Source organism: Nannospalax galili, unplaced genomic scaffold (assembly GCF_000622305.1).
Source record: "Nannospalax galili isolate Female #2095 unplaced genomic scaffold, S.galili_v1.0 scaffold212, whole genome shotgun sequence".
NCBI lineage: Eukaryota > Metazoa > Chordata > Mammalia > Rodentia > Spalacidae > Nannospalax > Nannospalax galili.
In genome coordinates this window covers 3,477,942-3,500,918 of record NW_008333884.1, presented here as the reverse complement: position 1 = coordinate 3,500,918, position 22,977 = coordinate 3,477,942, and the positions used below count along the sequence as shown (strand labels likewise).

General features: G+C 47.7%; 1 protein-coding gene and 1 long non-coding RNA gene across 3 annotated transcripts in view; both read left to right on the top strand.

Moving 5' to 3' along the window:
- Positions 1–6,330, top strand: part of LOC115069555 — a 19,322-nt gene extending 12,992 nt beyond the window's left edge. The window contains exon 3 of the long non-coding RNA XR_003848808.1: positions 5,999–6,330. This is a non-coding gene — a long non-coding RNA (uncharacterized LOC115069555). The remainder of the gene's footprint in view (positions 1–5,998) is intronic.
- The window catches only part of Rtn4rl1 (reticulon 4 receptor like 1), an 85,445-nt gene that overhangs the window by 38,398 nt on the left and 24,070 nt on the right, over positions 1–22,977 (top strand). The window lies entirely within an intron of this gene.

Sequence of the window (22,977 nt, the reverse complement as noted above, 5' to 3'; positions counted from 1 at the left end):
ATGGCTCAGCAGTTAAGAGCTCTGACTGCTCTTGCAGAGGACCCAAGTTCGATTCCCAGCACCCACATAGTGGCTACGAACTGTCCTTAACCCCAGTTCCAGAGAAATCCGAAACCCTCTTCTGACCTCCACAGCATTGCACAGCACAAGTGCACTCACTTACGTGCAGGCAATACACTCATATACATAAAATAAAAATAATAAAATAGTTTAAAAAAAAGTTTATGTATATATAGAGAGACAGCATCTCTCTGTAGCCCCAGCTGGCCTAGAACTCATGTAAACCTGGCTGGTCTTGATCTCACAGAGATCCACCTACCTCTGCCTCTCAAGTGCAGGGATTATAGCCACCATGCCTGGTTTGAAAATACATAAATCTTTAACAAAAGAAGGAAGAAAAAATAGGCCAGGCATGGTGTTGCAAACCTTTAGTCCCAGCACCCCAGCACTTTAGAGGAAGAGGCAGGTGGATCTCTGTGAGTTTGAGGCTAGCCTGGTCTACCTAGTGAGTTCCAGGCCAAGTAGGTCTATACAGTGAAATCCTGTCTTAAACAGAGGAAGAGGAAGAAGAAAAAAGGGAAGGAGGAGGAAAAGAGGGGAGGGGAGAGGAGAGGAAAGAGAAGAAAAAATAATTAGAGGAAGGAGAGCTCAGGTATCATTGTCTATGAGCATCTTGTCCTCCATTTTCTGAGGTCGATCAATCTGCTGATTATATTGACAAGATACTGATTTGTTGCATGTTGAAGAAAACATACAATATACAATACAAAATACAGAAAAAGTTGATTCTATCCCCTCCCACTTCCCTCTGTTACTCACCCACCCCAACATTCTCATCATTATGATGTGATTTGATCCCTTCTTTTCGAAATGAGCCTACCGCATGGCTCTTTGGCCTTAGCTGTTGTGCAATGTCCCAGCAGCACTTTTTTGAGGCCATGATGTAGCCACTTGGCATGGGCTCCAGGCTCTTCCTGCTTGCGCTCAGTAGAGACTTTTTGTCCCAGTAAGGGTTATTATGATGAGGAAGCATTTGCCTGCAAGCACAGTGAGTCAGAAAGTTTGATGTGCCTTCCAAAAAAAAGCATCTATAATTTTTGACCACATTAATAGAAGTGTCCAAATCTAGGACGGGGAGGGATCCGGTTTGCTCCATGCAGAGCATGCACTGACTCATCCTCTCCATCGTCATCATCCACCAATGGTGTCCGTCTCCTGCAGATTGAAACCACCCCCTTCTGTGCATGTCCCCTGCCCCTGCCTGCTTAAACCTGGGGCTGCATCTCTTGCTGTGAACCTGGTGGTAGGCTCCTAATTGGTGTTTGAGTTGCTTCTCCTGCCTCTAATCTCACTGCAGTTGGGGTGTGAGAAAGCAGTCTGATCATAACATCTTGATGGCTTATGAGTTTTCAGTGACTTCTCTCAGCTCTTACAACATAGCTCCCCGCCCCCCGTATAAATTTCTTTTACATTTATTTCTTTTTATTGTGTGTGTGTGCACTTGTGAAGGTCAGAGGACAACTTTGTGGCTCCTGAGGTTTGAACTCAGGTTGTCAAGTTTGGCAGCAAGTACCTTTACCTGCTGACCCATCTCAGCATTCTACCCCCTTTTTTTGAGATAGGGTAGCCTTTCTGTCTTCAAACTCACCATACCTCTGTTAGCCTCCCAAGTGCTGGGATTACAGGTATATGCCAACACAACTGCCTCAGGCCCCTGTGTGTGTGTGTGTGTGTGTGTGTGTGTGTGTGGTTTATACATGTGTGCACATTGGGGGGGGTGCACTTGCCCATGTGAACACATGTGGAGACCAGAAGTTGACATCTGAATGTTATTCTCAATCACTTTTCCACATTATTTATTATTATTATTATTATTATTATTATTATTATTATTATTTTGGTCTTTTGAGACAGGGAATCCCTGTAGCCCCAGCTAGCCTGGAACTTGATATGTAGACAAGGCTGAGCTTGAACTCACAGAGATCCACCTGCCTCTGCTTCCCAAGTGCTGGGATTAAAGGTGTGTACCACAACTCCTGGCTATCACCTTATTATTTTTAAAAAATTGTTTTTATTTATTTATTTTTATTTTATGTGTATGTTCTGCAAGCATGTATGTAAATGCACCATGCACATGCATTGCCTGCAGAGGTCAGAAGAAGGTGTTGGGTCCCCTGGAACTGGAATTATGGACAGTTGTTAGCCACCATGTGGGTGCTGGGAACTGAACCAAGATGTTGGGGGATTCTATATGGAAAGTACACATGCGTATGCATGTGTGCTACATTGTAGGTACCCACACTTTCTGGCCTTGAAAAATTACAGTTTTAGAGTTAGAAGAACTCTTTAAAAGTGGCTCTGTGTGTCTAGGCATGGTGGAGTGCACATGTGATCTTAGTACTCAGGAGCCTGAGGCAGAGGGTCCCAAGTTCTAGCTCAACCTGAAATACATAAGAGAGCTATTGTCTGAGAAACCCTGTTTTAAAAAAGGGGGAGGCCCTGCCTGGGATCTGAGGGTTGAAACATCAGGAGGGAGGGAGGGAAAGAGGGAGGGAAGGGAAGGGGAGGGGAGGGGAAGAGGAGGGGAAGGGAGGGGAAAAGGGAGGGGAAGGGAAGAGAAGGGAAAAGGAAAGGAGAAAGAAAGAACCCCAAACTGTTGGAACCCAAAAAAAAAAACTTTCAGACTGGGGAGAAGGCTCAGTCAATAAGGCACTTGCCATGCAAGCCGGAGAACTGGAGTTTGGATCCACAGAACACAGAGGTAAAAAACAGGCAGGCAAGCACAGTGGCCACCTGTAATCTTAGCACCCAGGAGGAGGAAACAAGGATTTTCTGGGGCAAGTTCACTAGCTAGTCTAGCCTAAATGGGTGACCTCCAGGTTCAATAAGAGACCCTGTGTCAATAAATAAAGTGAAAAGTGATTGAGGAACACACGAGTCTCAACTTTGAGCCTCTACGTGCACATGTACACACATGCACATACACATATACCCACACATGAGAAAATGCACACACACACACACACAACTCTCACAGGCCCATGAAACTAAAAATTTAACCTTAGTTACAATGTGATTGTGCAGCACCACTAGGACTTGGTTCTTGTTTTGCATGAGACAGGTTCTTGCTGTATATCGCAGGCTGACCTCAGACTCACTCTGTAGCCTAGACTTGCCCCAGACTGTGTCAGTCCTCCTGCCTCAATCTCCTGAGTACCGGAATTTCTATTTATTTTTTTATTTATTTTTAATTTTTATTTTTGAGGCATGGTCCCAGGCTGGCCTGGAACTCCAGATCTTGCCTCAGCATCCAGAGTGCTAGATTACAGGGTATATCACCACACCTGTCAGGACCTGATTTCTTCAGCTTTTTGGCTGGGCTTCTCCTTAGCTGGAAGCTGTAGCAGCCACAGGTTGCTGTTCTCCTTGAGAAAGAAGAACTTCTCCCTACTGAGCCAAAGTTGTAAGCGTAAAGTCATTGGCTCATGTTGCCCCTGAGGCCTGGGAGTGTGAATGGGGTACAAGCCCCCTCAGAAAGGGGTTCCATCAAAGCATATAGTGATGAGTGCAGTGGATTTATTCTGTCAAAGAAAAAGCAGATCCTAAGCCAACAAGGTGACTTAGTGGGTAAAGGTGCTTGTCACCAAACCCGATGACCTAAGTTCAATTCCTGGGACCTACATTGTGGAAGGAAGGAACTAACTTCTGTAAATTATCCTCTTCCTTCCACACACACAAAATGTGTTAAAAAATTTTAATTGGGGGGAGTGCTAAAGAGATGGCTTAGCAGTTAAGAGCATTGACTGCTCTTGCAGAGGACCTGGGTTCGATTCCCAGCACCCACATGGCAGCTAACAACTGTCTGTAACTCCAGTTCCAGGGGCTCCAACACTGTCTTCTGACCTCTTTCGGAATTGCACGACACGGGTGCACTTATACATAGGCAGGCAATACACTCATACACACTTTTTTTAATTTAAAAAAAAAAAAGCATAAGCAGGGTGTGGAGGCGCATGCCTTTAATCCCAGCACTTGGGAGGCAGAGGCAGGCGGATCTTTGTGAGTTCGAGGACAGCCTGGTCTACATAGTGAGTTCCAGGACAGCTGGGGCTATAGGGAGACCCTGTCTCAAAAAGACCAAAAAAAAGCATAGTCCCATGACCAAAAGGCAGGGAACATATCCTGAGTCAAAGCCCCACACAAATCACCACCTCAGGCAGTTTCCAACCCTTTCTTTTTCACTGTTTTACCCAGAACTCCTCTTGCCTGGTGTGGCTGCTCCTGAGACTTACCACTGACTTCGTCTAAATTCCTCACTTTGCAGTTAAGAAAGCTGGAGCTCCATGCCTTCCTCAAGGTCACACAGCAGTCACAGTGTAACCAGGATAGAACTCTGGTCTCTGTCCTGGCAGCATTACATACCGGGCAGAGCCTGAGTCTGGGGTCAAGCTGCCAGAGCCTGGCACTGCCATTTGTCAGCTGTGGGATTCTCTAGTAGTTTCCTAGGGCTGCTGTAAATTACCACAAGCTCAGTGGTTTAAAACCACAGAGATTTATTCTTTCACAGCTCTGGAGGCCAGAAATGTGAAATCAAGATGTCTTCAGGGCTGTGCCCCTCTGGAGGCACCAGGGACAGGCTGTTCCTGCCTCTTCTAGCTCCTGGTGATGATTCACACTCCTGTGGCTGTGTCACTCCAATTTCTGCCTTCCCGTGGCTCTTTTATAGGGACATTTACCATTAAATTTAGGACCCATCTGGGTAATCCAGGATGATCTCTCTCAAGATCCCTAACTTAATTGCATCTTCAATAAAAGATCCTTTTTAAAAATAACGTCACATTCACAGGATACAGGGATTTGAAGGTGCGTGTATCTTTTTGGACCGCACTATTCAAATGCTTGACTCTGTCAAGTCACTTATCCTCTTTGAACTTCAGTTTTGTTGTCTGTAAGTGCAGACAATAGCTAGATGTGATGGCACACCCCTGTAATCCCAGCACTTGGGAGACAGAAGCAGAAGGATCAGGAATTCAAGGTTCTCCTCTGCTGCAAAGCAAGTTAGAGGCCAGCCTGGGCTACATGAGACCCTGTCTCAAAAAGAGATGGCTCAGAGGGTAAGGGAGCTTGCTACCAAGCCTAATGACTTGAGTTCAATACTTGGAACCCATATGGTAGAAGGAGAGAACCAACTCCTCCTACAAATTATCCTCTGCCCTCTGTCCTCAAGCTGAGGCATGTGCCCCCCCCATCTATAAAATAAACCCAAAGCCAAGCAGATGGATCTCTGTGAATTTGAGGCCATCCTGGTCTACAAAGCAAGTTCTAAGCCAGCCAGGGCTACATAGTGAGACCCTGTCTCAGCTCCCCCACCAAAAAACCAGAAACTCCCCCAAAGCCAAAATGGATAATAGTGCTACTTTCTTGTCTCTGTGTGTGTGCGTGTATACACATGTGCGTGTTATGATGAATCCATGTGAGTGTTTATGCTCATGTAGAGGCCACAGCAGGACACTGGTCTCGGCTATCACTCTCCCCATATTGCCTTGAGACAAGGTCTCTCACTGAACCTGGCTCACAGTCTCTCACTGAATGCTGGCTGGCAGTGAGCTCTCAGGATCCACTTGTCTCTTTATCCCCCAATGGGTGGATTACAGGGACATGCCTGACTCTTTACGTGGGTGTTAGGGATACTGGGCAAGCACTCTTCTGAGCCATCTCTAACTCTTAGTGCTACTTTCTTTATAAGGCTGTCATGAGAATTAATACAAGGTAATTCCACAGAGTCCTTCACACACAGCTGAGCACTTAGTAAGTGCTCAGTAAATGTTATTGTTATTACTGCACCTGGTCTTCCTGTGGCCTTCTTGGTGGCTTTCTTCCACAGGTAGACCTAGTTCCCATCAGCTTATAGTGGCAGAGACAAGACAGGGTAGTCGATGTCTCAGTAGAGACAGAGCTGTCAAGATTCTAGTCAAGGGACCACCTGCTTGCTCCACAGCTGGGGATGTGTCCTGTTATCCTGGCAGGCCGAGTTCCTGTAGCCTGAGAGGCACGACAGCCCGAGGAGGTCTCCTGCCAATCACCCATGTGCCCTGGCTCTGGAGGCCAGCCTAGGAACTCTGTGATTTGCAGTGATGAAGTGTAAATTGCAGAGATTCTGAGCTTCCAGGCGGCCCAGCTCCCATCAGCATCTCATTCCCTTACCTGGGGCTCCTCTGGTCTCATTCGGTGGATTCTGTTGGCAGAGTGCCTCCTCAGCGACCACGACGGCCTGCTTCCTACATCTATCACACCTGCACTGTGACAATGTAATTTTTATCTCTGGTTGTTTATTTCTCAGATGGAACTACTTGTAAATTCCAAGAAGAAAATATATCCCTGTGTGTGACAGAACCAGCCCAGGGCGATTAATCTGCGCTTTTAAGCTGGGAACACAAACCAAGCTTATGCTGCTCCGTGTCTAAGTGTCCCATAATCAACCACAGCCATTAATTGTTCCCCAATAGAGCAGTGGCCCCAGAAGAGACTGGGATCAGTGGGATTTGACCTAGTTGGATGGGAATGGAGAGTCTTCATTTCCTATCTGCCAGGTGGTTGGCAGGCCCTGGGGACAGAGTGGGAGGTGCCTGGCTTCAGGCCAAGAGGTGCAGGAGGTAGAGGCAGACACCCATATTTTAAAGGCTGTGAGGAGGATGGGGCAATGGCTGTGGAGTAGACACACACACACACACACACAGGTGAATGAGGGCCTGGATGGTAGGAACTCTGGCCTATGTAATCCAGTAGAACCAGGTTCAAATCCAGGGCCTACTACTTACCACAAACCTTCACCGAAGGGCAAGTTTTTTGATCTGTAAAAAGAGAAAAGAGTACTTGCCCCACAGGGCCACTGGGAGAATTGAATAGCAAGTCTGACAAATGTGTGTTGCACATAACGGGTATTCAGCATAAGCGAGCTCCCTTTCTCCTGACTTTCCCACAGGCCTGGGGGAGTGCTCAGGCCACAGAAGATGAAAGCTGCAAAAATCATCAAAATTCTAGAGTTGGAAGGAATTAGAGAACACCTAATGCAAAATCCAGTAGAGGTTTAGGGTGGTGAGGGGGCTTTGAAGCTGGGAGGATGCCTGTCTCCTGACTATCACCTGTGGTCTGTCCTCACATTATGCTGCTTCCACAGCAGGGCCTTGACCTGGCACTTCTGTGACTCCTACAAGGCTACCTGGTCAGCCTCAGGCATCTATAGTTCCCCAGAACCAGCCATAGTGGTACACCAGGTAGGCAAATATCAAAGAGGACCAGGCAGGAGGACCAGGAGTTCAAGGGCAGCCTGAGCTATACCTTAGCTGAGTGTGGTATTGCATGTTTGAATCCTAGCACTTTGGAGATAGAGGCAGGAGAATCAGGAGTTTAAAGTCATCCTTGGCTATATAGCCAGTTCCCAGCCAGCCTGGGCTACATGAGACTCTCAGAAAACTAAAGTAAGCCGGGTATGGTGGGGCACACCTTTAATCTCAGCACTTGGGAGGCAGAGGCGGACATATCTCTGTGAGATTGAGGCCAGTCTGGTATACATAGGGAGTTCTAGGCTAGCTGGGGCTACAGGAAGACTGTCTCAAAAAGACCAAAACAAACAAACACTATAGTCCCCTAGATAAATGGCCACTGTTGTATGGGTACACTGTAGGAATGAGCTCATCAGAGCTCTCATCGGATTCTCAAAAGGATTCCCCATCCAGCTGGGCGTGTTGGAGGCTGAGGCTGGTGGATCTTTGTGAGTTCAAGGTCAGTCTGGTCTACATAGGGAGTTCCAGGCCTACAGGGAGACCCTGTGTCAAAAGGCCGCCTCCCCCCAAAAAAAGACAAAAAAAAAAAATGTCCCCATCTAAAAAGGTTAAGAACTTTCTTGAACTGCATGAATTGTAAGCTAAACATTGTAAGGGACGGGTGGGGGGGTGGGGGGCGTTGGTTGGGAGGGTGCTGATGCTCCCTCCTCTCACCTCACGGCCCTGTATCTGATTTAATGTTTCCATGGCCTCAGGGCCCCTGACAACCCTTATTCTAGCCCAGTCCTTCCTCCTCTGACAAGGGAAACTAGCTCACAAGTCCCAGCCTACGGAATGGCCTCTCTTTGCTTGGAAGAAGAGTTTCCAGAGTTTTGCATTTTGGCCAGATCCAGATTTTTGTGAACCCTAAAAATGATGTATGTTGGGGGGACTTTTATGAAGAAGCCTAACAAGCCATGAGTCCAGAAATAGATAAAAGGCCTTGGAAAGAAGAGTAGATGGTTCGTTAGCATTGGTGAAAGTCAGCCTCTGGTGACATTACTGAACACATATCCCCTGGGAACATGGGGTCTCATGAGGCATAGCTCTCTCATCAAATGGCCTCCTAGGGTCTATAGCTCCCCACCCCCACCCCCACCCCCAGTTTTCTGCTTGCTGGCTGCTTGGGAGCTTGAAATAGAATTATGAGAAGAGCAGCCAACCCTCCGTTGAGCTCACACAAAGGACCCTGCGTACCGGGGAACAGGGACTGTCGCTGCCTCTCCCCAGCTTTCTTTGCCTCCTTCTGAGCTACCCTCTTCTCATTCCAGAGCCTGTGTTCTCCTCATTCAACTTCCAGGGCCATCCTGTGGGCTCAATCTACCTTTTTGTAGGAGGAGGAGAGGCCCCCCTGCAGGGCATCCAAGGGGAGGTGGTCATGTATTTGTGGCACTGTCCCTTCCCATAGCTTCTGCTGAAATGAGCAGAACACAACATTTTGTCCAGCCCCAGGCTTTGGGCAGGGTTGCTGGCAGGTGGCAGGTGGAGGGTGGAGGGTGTGGAGGCTGCGTGCTGCCTCTCTCCCTGCCTTAATCCTTCTCCTGGTACCTGTTGGGTGGCAGCTGTGTGCCAGGCACTGTGCTGGGGACATGCTGATGAGAAAGAAGCTGAGACTCAGGACCTGATCTGGCAAGTTCCAAGTAGCCAGCACTCATGGCTTCAAGTTTGCTATCTAGAAAAAGGCTGACGACATGCATTGCCTGGGCCACTGAGATCTGTGATTTTATAGGTGTGATGCCAAGCATAGGGCTGACCCTGGTATCAGCACTATAAATACTCTCTGTTGTTATCTTGGGAGAGCCATCTAACCTTTTGGAATTTACAATCTTTTCTCTGGCATCTCGAGTCTCTTTTTCTGGAAGAAGAATGGTCATAGATAGAACTTCCAGGATAATGCTTGGGTCAGGATGGGCTCTGGTCAGCCAGCCTGCAGATGAGGCAACTTCAAGGGGTAATAGAGTGGCAACCCCATCTCCTCCACTCCCCTTAAGCCTTTGGAAAGACAAGCTTAACAGAACACCAAGAGAGAGGCAGCTTCATCTCCAGACCTTGCAAGGTCTGGACTGTGCCCTGGGTGGAAGGTTCCCAGAAAGCTTCTGGGTTTTTGTTGCCCACTGTGTCATTTCCTGGGGAAGGGTCATACGGGGTTCATCTCAACACTTTCCCAGCAGAGCTTCCCTGACCTTTCTGCCCAGTGAAGAAGCTAGGGAAAGGGCCAGTCCTGGTCCCCAGGAGCACATGTTCCACTTCTGATAAGGATTTAGACAGGTTGCTGGGCTGACCCACTGATTAATCTATTTTTGTTCTCACTTTGTTTTTTGAGTCAGAGTCTCATACTTCCCAGACTGGCTTGAAGTTACAATGTAGCTCAGGATGACCTAGGACTTCTGAGCTTCCTACCTCTACCTCCCAAGTGTTACAGTTATAGGCAGGTGCCACTACTTCAGGTTTATGTGGTGCTAGAGATTGAACTCAGGTCTAGGCGAGCACTCTATAAACTGAGCCACATCTCTAGCTTAACAAACCACCCTGCTGTTGGTGTTTATGTTGTTGATGTTTAGCTGGTTGGATTTGTTTTTGACACAGCGTCTCACTCTGTAGCCCATGTTGTCCTGGAACTCACTGTATCACTCAGGCTGGCCCGGAACTTGAAGCAGTATCTTGACATCTGTTTTAGCCTACTAAATTCTAGGTTTATAGTTGTGAACCATTAGGTATGACTGTTTTTATGACTGTGTGTGTGTGTCTGTGTGTATGCATGTACCTATGTATACATGTGTGCAGAGACCAGAGGTCAACCTTAGGTGTTATCTACCTTTTTTTTTTTTACCCCCGGAGCTTACCACTGAGCTAAATCCTCAACCTCATAACATTTTTTTAGATAGGGTCTCTGATTGGCTTGGAGCTCACTGATTATTAGGCTATGCTAGCTGACTAGCAAGCCCCAGGGATCTGCCTGTCTCCATCTACCCAAAGCTAGGATTACAAGTACTCACCACCATGCCCAGCTTTAAAAATATATTTAATATTTATTCCGTTTTTTTTTAAATTTATTTTTTATTTATTTTTTATGTGTATGAGTGTATTGCCTGCATGTATGTGAGTGCACCCATGTCGTGCAATGTCTCAGAGGTCAGAAGAGGGCTTTGGATTCCCCTGGAACTGGAGTTAAGGACGGTTCGTAGCCACCATGTGGGTGCTGGAAATCAAACCCGGGTCCTCTGCAAGAGAAGTCAGCTCTCTCAACTGCTGAGCCATCTCTCCAGCCCCCAATATTTATTTCATTTACTTATTTATTATTTATTTTTAATTGTGTGTGTGTGTGTGTGTGTGTGTGTGTGTGAAATGTCTGTGTATGGGCAGGCATGTACCACAGAGCACATGTGGTAGTCACAGGACAGTTTTCAGGGGTCAGTTCTCGCTTTCTGCCATATGGACCCTGAGGTAGAACATAGGTTGTTAAGTGTGAGCCATCTCCCCAGCCCCATGCTCAGCTTTTTTTATATGGGTTCTGGGGGATAAAACTCAGGCTTCATGGTGAGCAGTTTAATGATTGAACCATCTCCCCATTTCCACTTTTCTTTTCCATCTATGAAAGTAGTACAGATAATCTGTAGAAAAGTTGAAATGTATGGAAAACTGTAAAGGAACAAGGAGGGGGGTGGGAAGGGAGAGTTGGGAGTGGATGTGATCAATACACTATATATATGCAAAATTATCAAAGAAATACCTTTTAAAGTATATATATAAAGGGACCTCGGGACTAGGGAGATGGCTCAGCAGTAGAGCTTACACTGCTCTTACAGAGAACCCGAGTTCAATTCCCAGCACCCACGCTGAGTGGCTCATGACTGCCTGCAACTCCAGGGAATCTGATACCTCTAGGTTCCACAAGCACCTGCGCTCATGCACATATCGCCCCCACCTCATACACATAATTAAAAATGACAAAACAAATCTTTAAAACAAAAAAAAAAAAGAGGGAGGAAAAGCCAACCAGTCAAAGCAAAGCCCTGCAGCACTGCCAGCCCGAGAATGTGTTGGCTTGCCACTGGAAAGCAGAATTAAAACCCCATGTAAACAGCAGTGTCAAAGGCAACTGGGATAACATGGAACTGGAATTAATCATTTCCAGAAAATATTTCTTAGCCAGATGGATTTGGAATGCAGGGATTTTGAAGTACTCCTAGATCAGGGTGTTGGGATAGAGCCCCTGGGCCTTCAGCCTCTGTGGCTCAGCAAAGCTTCCAGGAGCCTTCCAGGAGTCTGGCTGGGGTTAGCCTTGCAAGGAGATTTCTTTCACCCCCTTTCACACTTGGTCTGCTGTCTTGGGGTGAGTGGGGGTGGAGGGGAGGGGAGAAGGTCAGGAGTGCTCCCTAAAGAGAAGGGCTGCATCACTGCACAAAGCTGAGACTGACTGGCCTGTTTCCCCTTTTTCCTGCTGTGGGGAAGGGGTGCTGTGGCCAGCACTGCTTTGCAAGTGAGTACCAACTGTCCTAAGAAAGTGAGGCTCATAATGAAAACTGACAAGGATTCCTGGAGAATAGTTCCTTAGAAAGAGAGGCAGGCCAGGCCGTGGTGGAGTGTGTTAGGAAGAACTTTTGAGCCACTTCCCACCCCCTCAGGATGTTTTGCTCTTGTTTGTTGCTTTCATTTTATTTACTCTGCGTGTGCTTGTGCATGTGTGTGTGTGTGTACACACTGGCTTATATGTAGAGATCAGAGCACAACTTATAAGAGTCCTAGGGATTGAACTCAGGTCGTCAGGCCTGATGACAAGTGCTTTTACCAGCTGAGCCATCTCATAGACTCAAGCCTTTGAGTCAGGGTCTTTGGTATGCTAGGCGATCCTCACTGGCTATGTAGCTGAAGATGATCTGATTCCCTGCCTCCACCTCTGATTACAGGGGTATACCATCATACCTAGTTTTACACTGGGGATCAAAACCAGGGTTTCCTGCATGCTAGGCAAGCATTCTACCATCTGAGCTGCTTACATCTCCAACCCTTGTTTTGTTTTGAGATGAGGTCTCACTCCATAGCCCAGGCTGGCCAGGAGCTTACTACATATTCTACACTAACCTGGAGCTCTCAATCCTTCTCCAAAGTGTTGGGATGACAAAGTGATGCCACTATGCCCAGCTTCACCCTGTTTCTTTGGTATTGTGCATGTGCCCAGAGGCAGCCAATGTAGGACCCATACCTGCTGACTGGGCACAAGTACCCATTGGGGAGATGAGTAGCACATTCTTCTCTGGGCCCCATGTCTGAGAAGCTGCCTGCACAGGTTGAAAGTGGGGGCAGGGAGCCTGGGATACATTGTGATCTGAGTGGGAATCTCTCCAGGAACTCTGTGGCTTGTACCCGTGGCCACATCCCAATGGAGCTGTTTCTCTAACATGAAAGGAGGGTTAAATGTTTGCTAAGCGCCATGCTAAATGTTTTAAGTGCATGGCTGCACTCAGTCTCACAGCAGCCCCATAAAGAGGCCCTGTGTTCCCCCATTTTATGGATGAGCAGACTGAGAGGTTAAGGGACTAGTTTAAGGTTATACAGCTAGTTGGTCCCTGCTGGAATCCAAAGGCAGGCCTAATTTCAAGCCAGAGCTCAGAGTTGCTATTCCTGGCTGCTGTTGCTGGGAGGCTCAGGATAGAACCCACCTGGATGCTTCTGCCTGGGTGGCTATTGCAAGAGCACCAGATCTCTCCCCAGGGCCCTGCTCCATTAGCTCCTCCTCTGGGGACAAAAGAGAGTGCATTTATGTGCCCAAGTCCTAGAGAGGGATGTGTCACCTGTCCCCATTCGTGAAGTGTTCCGCAATGCTGGTTTTGAGCCGGGGTGGGGTGGGGGAGCTGGGAGGCTGAATGCACTTATTTCGTAGCCACAGCGAAGGCCTGGAGGCGACTGAGGAGGCAGGGGCACCGTGAGACTAAACGCAAGCCTTGGCAAGCCGCCGGCATCTCGACCTCCCGAAGCAATAGCGGTTACCCCCTCTAGTAGTGGACTGGAGGAGAGGCCGCAGGGTCGCGGGGTGCAAGAGCGGTGGCAGGATGTACGATGCACCCCTCTTCCCTCCTCCTCCCCCCCCCCTCCCGCCCAGGTCCCACCTGGGCCGGCCCCGCGGGCGCTGGTTGGCTTCCTGAGAAAGCTGCTTGTCCTATCGTGCACCTGCACGGTTGCCAGGCAACTGGGACTGAGTTGTAACACCTTGGCGAGAGCCAGGAGGATGTTTTTATTTCCTGGCTGCTCTGAGTCTCTCCTTAGAAGTTGTACAAGGATAGCATTTGGTCTCCCTCCCTAGAAACCCCACCCCTCACAGCCCTTGGTCCCCAGTTCTTAGCCCAGCTGTCTCAGCCCAGATCCATGTTGGAATTCCTGTCTCTTTCCGCTGCGGGGTCTTAGGCAGACAAGGGGCTTGGAGGGCTCTTTACAGCTCCCTTGTTTGGGTAAAATCACCCTTAGGAGACTGGGGTCTTCTACCTGAAGCAAGATGATGGCTCCAGGAGGAACCCCGGAGGGTGGGGAAAGGCAGGCCAAGATCACCAGAGTCACCATCACAGGTGCTGGCTTCAGAACACCTTATTGTGGCTGTGGGAGGGTGGGGAGCATCCTGGGTCTGCCTGCCTTCTGGCTTTACACACCGGTTATTATCTGGGGCTCCTCAATTTTTAAGTCTCTACCTTACACCTTCCTGATGTCTCATCCATTGTGTACCACCTGCATCATTTTTCCCTTCCTTTTTTCTTCTGTAGATTGACCCACTTTAGCTTAAATAAATGTATCTAAAATGGAAACAATAACACTTCTGTAAATGGAGACTCTGTACCATTTGCCATAAATAGAAAGTAACTACCAAAATAAATACAAAGAAACAAAACCTTATTAAGTTTTAGCACATGGAGACTGATTTAAGGGAGCTATAATGATAAAATAATTGCTTATTACACACTGGAACTTATGCTGGGCCAGGCGCTTAGCTAAGCACTTTAAATGGAAATCAGTTCATTGGCTCTCATCAGTGTTCCCATTTCACAGATGAAGAAACTTAGTGTTCAGAGATTTGAAGGACTGTGGCCAAAGACAGACATAGACACTAAAGGACTAGGTAAGGTTCAAAGCTGAGTCCTATCCAAAGGCTGGACTTTCATCATGACCTGTGCCTGACATACATACATGTCAGCCCTGAGTGTTGGGGTGAAGTGACCAATCCCCAACTGGGACAACAACTTGAGCCCCAGCTTCAGAGCTGTATGCTTGACCTCAGAGAATAGAAACCATTGGAAGCTCTCACAGTTAAACCACACAGCTTCCAGAAGTCCTGAGAATTTTCTTATTTTATAGCTCAGAAACCTGAGGTTCAGGGAAGCTAAGCTACTTGCCCAGAGTCCCACAGTTACTGTGTGGTAAGGCTGGGATGTGGGCCTCCGCTCCTTCTGCAGCATTCTACACTCGCTCATGCCTCTTTGTAGCTCATTCAACCTCATGCAGAGAAGAGAACCTTTTATTCTTAGCAAGTCTTACAGCAGAGCTGAGCCCTTCTCCTGCTTGCAGGGAACTAAATCTCCACCTGGGGAGAGTGGGCATTTGTTGGACCCAGACCAGGCTGTGGGCAGACATCACTTTAGAGTCAAGTTTAACCATGGCCTTCCTTCTCCGACTGGGCAAAGACACCTCTCCCTCCCCCGACACCTCAGCAAGATTCCTGTACCACAGGCCAGGGATGTTTGTTTGGTTTTATTATCTGCCCTCCTGGAAACACAGTCCATCATCCCCTATTGAAATGAGCGACTGTATTTCTCACTCTGGAGCTGGCTCATTCCTACCTGGAAAAGAAAGAACAAGGGTATATTTGGAGAGGGAGGAAAATCATATGTTATTTTTAAAAGGCATTTTGAGTGAGTGCTGAATAGAGTTCAAGAAAATTGCCTTAAAGACCTGTTCTCTGCAGGGATGGCGTTTCTCATGGCTCCCAAGTATTTGGAAAGTTAATTGCACATTTGTACGGGCTACTGTTTTTATTTCTTTCTGGTCTCAGAGGTGGGCTTTGAAGATTGCTCTCTCTCTCTCTTTGTGTGTAATGGTTTTCTTTATCTCAAATAAATTTTGCACACCTGCAAGGTAGAGCTGCTTGAAAGAAACTGTGTCAGAATTGGCTCTCGATTTAATAAATCTGCAAATGGCGTGGTGTTCGCTGAGATGATGTGGTGCTAGCTCTCTCTGAGCCTCCTGTTACAGGGGTGCTGCTTAATCCCCTTGCCCCCAAGGGGGCTGTGCTCTCTGCTGATGCTCTCAACTACAGAGTGAGTATCAGCCCACATCATTGCTGAAACCTTTTCTCCACCCCAAGCTGGAAGCAGTCCTGGTGGAGACTGATTTCTGTGTGGGTGTTTGGGGCCTTTTAGGCCAAGATGCTAATAAGAGGCTTTTAGGTTAATTGTACAACCACAGCTCCCACTGCTGGGGACTTCCTTGACCTCCCACACTGTGTCTTCTCAAAGAAATGGAAAGTCCATTTTGGGCTCAGAACTGTATAGTAAGCAGGGTAGGAGTCTGGCTATCAAGCTTGGGGCTAAAGGCAGACGCCTCACATTCAGAGGAAAGCAGTCCCTCATGACAACAAAGGCCTGGTGGTAGGAATAGCTTGGTCTGAGGTATAGACCAGGAAGCAGAGAAAGGGGGAATGCCAGGACTCTGCTAGCTTTCTCCTTTGTCCCTTTTTATTCAGCCTAAGATATTCAGGGTGGGGTCTGGAAACTCCCTCAAAGACACACTTCAGAGGTGTGTCTCCTAGGTGATTTCAAATGCAGTCAAGTGGACAGTGGAGATAAACCAATCACTCCAGGCTTGTGCACAAACCCCTCTGAACCTGCCTGACATCTACCTCCTAGAGATAAGGTGCAGGGAGGCCTCAGGGCTTAGCCTCTGGAACCAGGGAAGCCAGGGTTTGGACATAGCTCTGCTACTCTCCAGCTGCTGAAGGTGTCAGGACAAACTGAATTTGTCCCCTCTGCAGGGCACCAGGCCTGGGAGGCTGAGCTGTACTAATGCTATCAGGAGCTCCTGCCCTCTGGCTTCAGGTTCAGTGAACGGGAGACCCTGGCAGGTGATCAGAGGCAGGGAGGAGAGTAAGTACTGGCTTCATACCTGACCAGTGGTCTCTGCTCTTGTCAGAGGCCCTGTTCACACCATGGGCTTCTTATCTTTGGAGTCTGATTTCTGGTCCTTTCCTTTACCCTCAGGCCTAGTGCTGGTAATAACAATGGTTTTCATGTGGAGTCCTTAGGATTGCTTTTAACTTTAAATCCCTGTGTGTGTGTGTGTGTGTGTGTGTGTGTGTGTGTGTGTGTGTGTGTGTGTGTGTGTGTGTGTGTGTGTGTGTCTGTGTCTGTGTGTGTGTGTGTGTCTGTGTGTCTGTATGTCTGTACTATGTCTGTGTCTGTGTCTGTGTCTGTGTCTGTGTCTGTGTCTGTGTCTGTGTCTGTGTCTGTGTCTGTGTGTGTGTCTGTGTCTGTGTCTGTGTCTGTGTCTGTGTCTGTGTCTGAGTGTCTGTATGTCTGTGCTGGAATTAAACCCAGGCCTCTTACAATGCTAGGCAAGTGCTTTACAACCAAGCTACACTCCAGCCTGTCAGCTCATCTCTGTGCCAGCTGTCTCTTTATTAAACTGCCTCAAATCTCTTAATGACACCCATCTGACGAGGTGGTTCTGAGGAAGTCATTTGCTTCTCTAAGGTTTGGTATGCTCATCTGTAAGGGGAAGTTTTTGGGTTTTTTGTTTGTTTGTTTCTTTGGTTGTTATTGTTTGGAGTTTTTTTTTTTTAAGATTTAAATTTTTTTTTAATTTTATGTGTATGAGTATTTTTGTCTTCATGTATGTAAGTACACCACATGTATGCAATGCCCATAGAGGCCAGAAGAGGGATCAGATCCCCTGGAACTAGATTTAAGGATAGTTTTTAGCCACCATGTGGGTTCTTGGAATCCAATCTCTCCAGCCCTGCCCCTCTTTTTTTTTTTTTTAATTAATTTTTTTTTTACACTCTATAGCCCATGCTGGCCTAAACTCAATGTGTAGCCAAGGCTGGCCTTGAATTTTCCATCATCCTGCCTTAGCCTCCCCAGTGCTGGCATTACAGGTGTGTGCCACCACACCAGGTTTGAAGTTTTATTATTAAATAATTTGTTTGTGTGGTGGCAGTGAGACCCGAATGTAACATTATACAGTGTGCTGGATAGCTTTAGTGTCAACTTGACACACCTGGGTTGAGGGAGCCTCAATCGGGGAATTGCCTCTATTGGACTGGCCTATGGCCATGTCTGAAGGGCATCTTCTTGATGAGTGATGTGGGAGGGCCCAGCCCATTGTGGGTGGTGCCACCCCTGGGTAGGTGGGCCTGTGTTGCATAAGAAAGCAGGCTGAGCAGGGGCCAAGGAAGCAAGCCTGTAAGCAGCGTTCCTCCATGGCCTGTGCTCCAGCTCCTGCTTCCAGGTTCCTGCCCTGAGTTCCTACCTTGGGCTCCCTGATGAACTGCGTGCGACCTGGGAGATGTAAGAAAAATAAACCCTTTCCTCCCCAAGTTGGTACTGGTCAGAGTGTTTTGTCACAGCAATGAAGAAACAAACTAAGACATACAGGATGTGTCAATTCCAGGACCTGGAGGACAGCAATGATGACCCTCAAATTGACCTTGAGGGGCTAAGGCCCGCTCTCAGGGACAGAAATGATGGGGGAGACTGCTCAGGACCTCTGTCCTTGGAAATATGACAGTTTTCTGCCTAACTTTCTGCTTTCTGGGCATGAGGTGGCTTAGTTAAGAGGATGGGGAGTGTGGAAAACCCTATGGGACTCGAGGACCTTGTGTTTAGCTGGGTGTGTTAGCACATCCTATGTATGAGTCTGAGACCAACTTGGGCTCCTTGGTAAATTTGAGACCAGTATGGGCTACAAAGTGAGACCTTGTCCTTACCCCGCCTCCAAAACTGCAAACACAAAAACCAAAACCAAACCAACCAAACAAGAAGCAAAAAACCTACAGAAGACAAAAGAAGCTGGTATTTCTTGTGTCTTGAGTTCCTACAGAAGCTAACCAGCCTACCCATACTAGGCTTTATTGTTGTGCATAAAGAGAGCCCACACTGCTTCCTAAGAATAAAAGTGAAAGAAAGAGATGGTACAAGATACCCCACTGAGCAGCCAGTGAGGTGGGATCCTTTAATCCCAGCACTCAGGAGACAGAGGCAGGCAGATATCTCTGAGTTCAAGGCCAGCCTGGTCTACATAGGGAGTTCCAGGACAGCTGGGGCTACAGGGAGACCCTGCCTCAAAAAAGACCAAAAAAACCAAAACCAAAACAAAACCCTTCTTCTCAGTAGCTTCTTCTCTGCATAAAGGAGACATGTCTAGTCCTGCCAGCCCCTGTGTGATCAGTGCACTCTGGAGTCCTGTTCAGTCTTGGATTTGAGAATTCAGGCACCAGAAGGACAGCATAGCAAATGAGCCTGAGGAGGGTCTTTCACTGTTAGTGTGGATGTAGCACCTGTCTCGGATGTGGGGGTATAGGGATGGGTCTCAGATCCCAAGGGGCCCACAGCTAAGGAGGGAACTTAACACTTGCTCAGGAGAGGTTGAAAGCCGCCAGCAGGAGAGCAGCAATCAGGAGCTACAGGGAGGTAGTATAGGGCTGAGGAACGAGCTAGAGAGAAGGGAGCTTTGAGCTTGGGGGATGAGAGAAGAGAAGGCATTTCAGAGAAGCCAAAGGTGAGAAGGGCCGGTGAAGGTGAAGGAGCAGTGAGTGGTGTGCTCTGTGAGCAACCAGAAAGCCCCTCAATGAACACTCAACCAATTGTATGCCCAAATCTGGAATCCCAACCTCTGGCAAAATCCAGACTTGAAAACCCAGAGCTTTCCCCTCCATCAGGACAGCAGTAGCTCTTAACCTCTTTGAGCATCAGCTCTTCCATCTGTAGAATGGCACTAAGGAGGTAGTTTGGATCTTGAAGTACATGGGTAATGGAGACTTCCCCTTCACTGGCTCTCAGAAAGGGCTCAGTAAAGAGCATCTGTCATTAACCTGCTGCAGATCTGTGAGAGACTGTGGTGTCACTTCCCTAGGAAGGGGTCTCCTACAGCTGCAGTGAGATTGCTTAAGGGGTCCCTGATTCAAAAAATGTTAAGCACCACTCAGTGCTTGAGAGGTTTAAAAATAGAGGCGCGTTCAGCAGCAGAGAGCAGTGTTTATGTGAACTAAATGTGGTGGCGGGGCCTGCGGGCAGGAAAGCCTGCATGGAGCCTTCTGTCCATCTGTTGGCTCTGCCATCTCTCATCCATTCCCATGGTTTTCAAGCGTTGCTGAGCACTGGCTCAGTCAGGCCCCCTGCCAGGTTCGGAGGGCACAGAGTCAAAAACATAGTGTCAATGGAACAGGAAGATGGGGGAGGCCATTCTCCAGAGGGCCCCACCCTGTGGCTATTCATATCAGTATGAAGATTCTTTCTACTGTGAAATCTGGGCTGAGTCTGCAACCTGATTTATTATTTTTTGTTAGTTTCTTTGGTTGGGATTTTTAAAGATTTATTTATTTATGAAGTATGCCAGCATGAGTTTCTGTACACCATGTACACATACATGCAGGACCCTGAGGAGGCCAGAGGGCATTGGATCCCCTGGAACTGGAGTTATAGGCAGCTGTGAGCCGAACCAGGGTCCTCTGCAAGCGCAAGCACTCTTAACCACTGAGCCATCTCTCCAGCCCTAGCTAGTTGGTTTTTTGTTTCTGAGACACAGGGTCTTGTGTAAACCAGGTTGATCTTGAATTTCTTGTCCTCTTGTCTCCACTTCTCAAGTACTAGGGTTACAGGAGTGCGCTACCATGTACATCTATGGTTTTGTTTTGTTTTTAATTAATTGTGGTGTATGCACACATGTGCTTATGCATGTAAAGAGCAGGGGAGGACACTGGGTGTCCTCGTCTATCACTCTCTGCCTTATTCCCTTGAGATGGTCTATCACTGAACCTGAAGCTCACTGTTTCAGCTAGACTGGGCTGGCTGGTAAGCCCTGGGGGAATCTGCTTGAATTTGACCCCTTACAGTGCTGGAGTGGCAGGTACCTGTATGCATGCAGGCACACCCTGTTTTTTATATGGGTGCTGAGGATTGAACTCAGGTCCCCATACTGGCACAGTAGAGCCATCTCCACAACCTGTTTGTTTTTCAAGACATAGGTTTGCGCTATAGCACAGGATGACCTCAAACTCCCTGTCCTTCTGCCTAAGTCTCCCAAGTTCTGGGATTCAAGGTGTGTACCACCACACCTGGTTCGACAGCTTGGTTTAGCTTATAAAATGAAGTGAAGTGAAGCTGTGACAGCTCTGGCCCCAGGCCCTGAGAAGGCCGGCAGCCTCACTGTGTTAAGCCAGGCATGGTGGCACACAGCTGTAATTCCAGCACTCAGGAGGTAGAGATAAGAGGATCCCAAATTCAAGGCTAGCCTGGGCTACATAGTATGTTTGAGGCCAACCTGAACTATGTGAGACACTGTCTCAAAAAAGGAATGTGAGTGAACTCACCCGTGTGGTTTGGGGACCTGGAAGTCCCTGTAAAGAGACCAGATACTTTGTGAGAGACACCACTTTGTGAGGAGATACCCCAAGGCCACAGAAAGAAAGACAAGTTCAGATGTGAGCATCTTAACTCAGTCCCCAGATGCCTTCAGACTCTGCCACAATCTGACTACAGTCACTGAGACTCTCCAGGTGGGAACAGAGCTGTCCTGCTGAGTATATTTGAGGTAATGGACTAGTTTTGCTTCAAGCCCTGTCTTAGTTCATTTTCTGTTTCTGTAACATACTATCTGAGACTGGTAAATTTGTGAAGGAAACATGTTTGTTTTGGCTCATGATTTCTGGAAGCTGAAAAATTCAAAAACATGACACTGGCATCGTGGGTGTTTTGGTGAAGGCCTCGTGATGCTTCAACTCGTGGTAGGAAGTCAAAGGGCAGGAGACAGGGACAGTACATATTTGAAAGAATTCAAGGGACAGCCTCACTTTATCACAGCCTACACTTAGGGGGTAGCTAACCCAGTCCTGTGAAGGCAGGAACTTCACAGAGAAAGTAATTGACCAGTCCTGGAACATTCTGCCTTGGTAACCAAAACCCTTCCTACTGTGGCCTGCCTCCAATGCTGGGGACCAAGTTTTACCATGAATCTAGGTAGGTATCAGCCTTATTCAAAGCATCATAAACTATTACCTTCTGCATGGTTTGTTACATACATATAAGTGAAGAACAAAAAATATCAAAGGCTTTTTTATTCCGAGTAGGCTGGGAGGGTGGTCTGTCACTTGCATTTTATTGAAGCCAAAGGCAGACAGAGGAGTGGAGGAGTTTCATAGTGGAAAGGAAGGATAACTTTAAGCTCTGATTTGGTTTTCTCTGGTTGTCCTAAGTTGGAAGCAGGAACAAAAATAGTGTAAGTTAATCAAGAACTGGCTGGTTTGAGCTGATAATTACAAGGCAACTGTTTGACTTTCTGGGTTGCTTGCTAGACACAGTGGTCTGACTTGTAGATGGCCTCTTGGGCTGGTCACTGCAAAGGATGGGCTGGTCTCCTGGATTGATTGCAGCAGACTGTGGGTCCTAGTTCTATTTTTATACATAGTCTGGCACTGTTCATTTGTCTATTTAGTTTCTCACTTGGCTATAGAAACCTTCACACACGCAAACTAACAATTCTGAGGCCATGTTGAATGAACATGGCATTCTGAGTAGGCCTCAAGGGAAAGGCCCCTTGGCCTGGGACAAGTTTAAAGAGCAGTTATTCGGGTGGGTGAGGGAAGGAAGGGAATCCCAGGTGGAGGAGACTACGGAACCCCAGGTTGGAGATGGGAGAGAACATGACACATTCCAGGAACTGCTGCTGAGGGGCTGGAATGGTGGGTGGATGTTGGTTGATGCCAGGGCACTGGGCAGAGTTAGACATACTATTGGAAGGAGGCTCACAGATTCTGGGAATGATGTAATCAGAGGCAAGTTTCAGCAAAGCTTATTAGGAGGTGGAGTAGAATGGAGTGTAGGCAGGAGGTAAATGAGGAGGCAACTGTACTGTTAGGAGAAAGTTCTGGAAGTACAAGTTATTGGGCGTCCGAAACTGGATTCAAGGGACCAGGAGAATGTGGAATCCCAGGTTTCTGTCAGATTGAATTTCAGGTGGCCCCTGAGAGGGTGACTGGGAAGGAGGAGCTTAGGAGAGAGGAAGAGGCAGGGAGAGCCCACAGGACACACGGATAAACTATTTGTGATAAAAATTTGGAGTGTGGAGAGCTAGATAAAGATGAATTTGAAGTCATCAGTCATCAGTATATGCACAGGGTATGACAGGCCCCTGAGGAATGTTACTAGAAGGAGGAGAGGTGCCCATGACAGGGACTGACAAGGAGTAACAAGAAAAGTTGAGTAGCCCCAGATGAGAGGTGAGTCAAGAATCCAAGGAGTTTTTTTGTTTGTTTTTTCTCTCTTTTTAAGACAAGGTCTTTCTGCAGCCCCAGCTGGTCTGGAACTCACTATGTAGACCAGGCTGCCTTGAACTCACAGAGATCCACCTGCTTCTGCCTCCCAAGTGCTGGGATTAAAGGTGTGTGCCACCACGCCTGGCA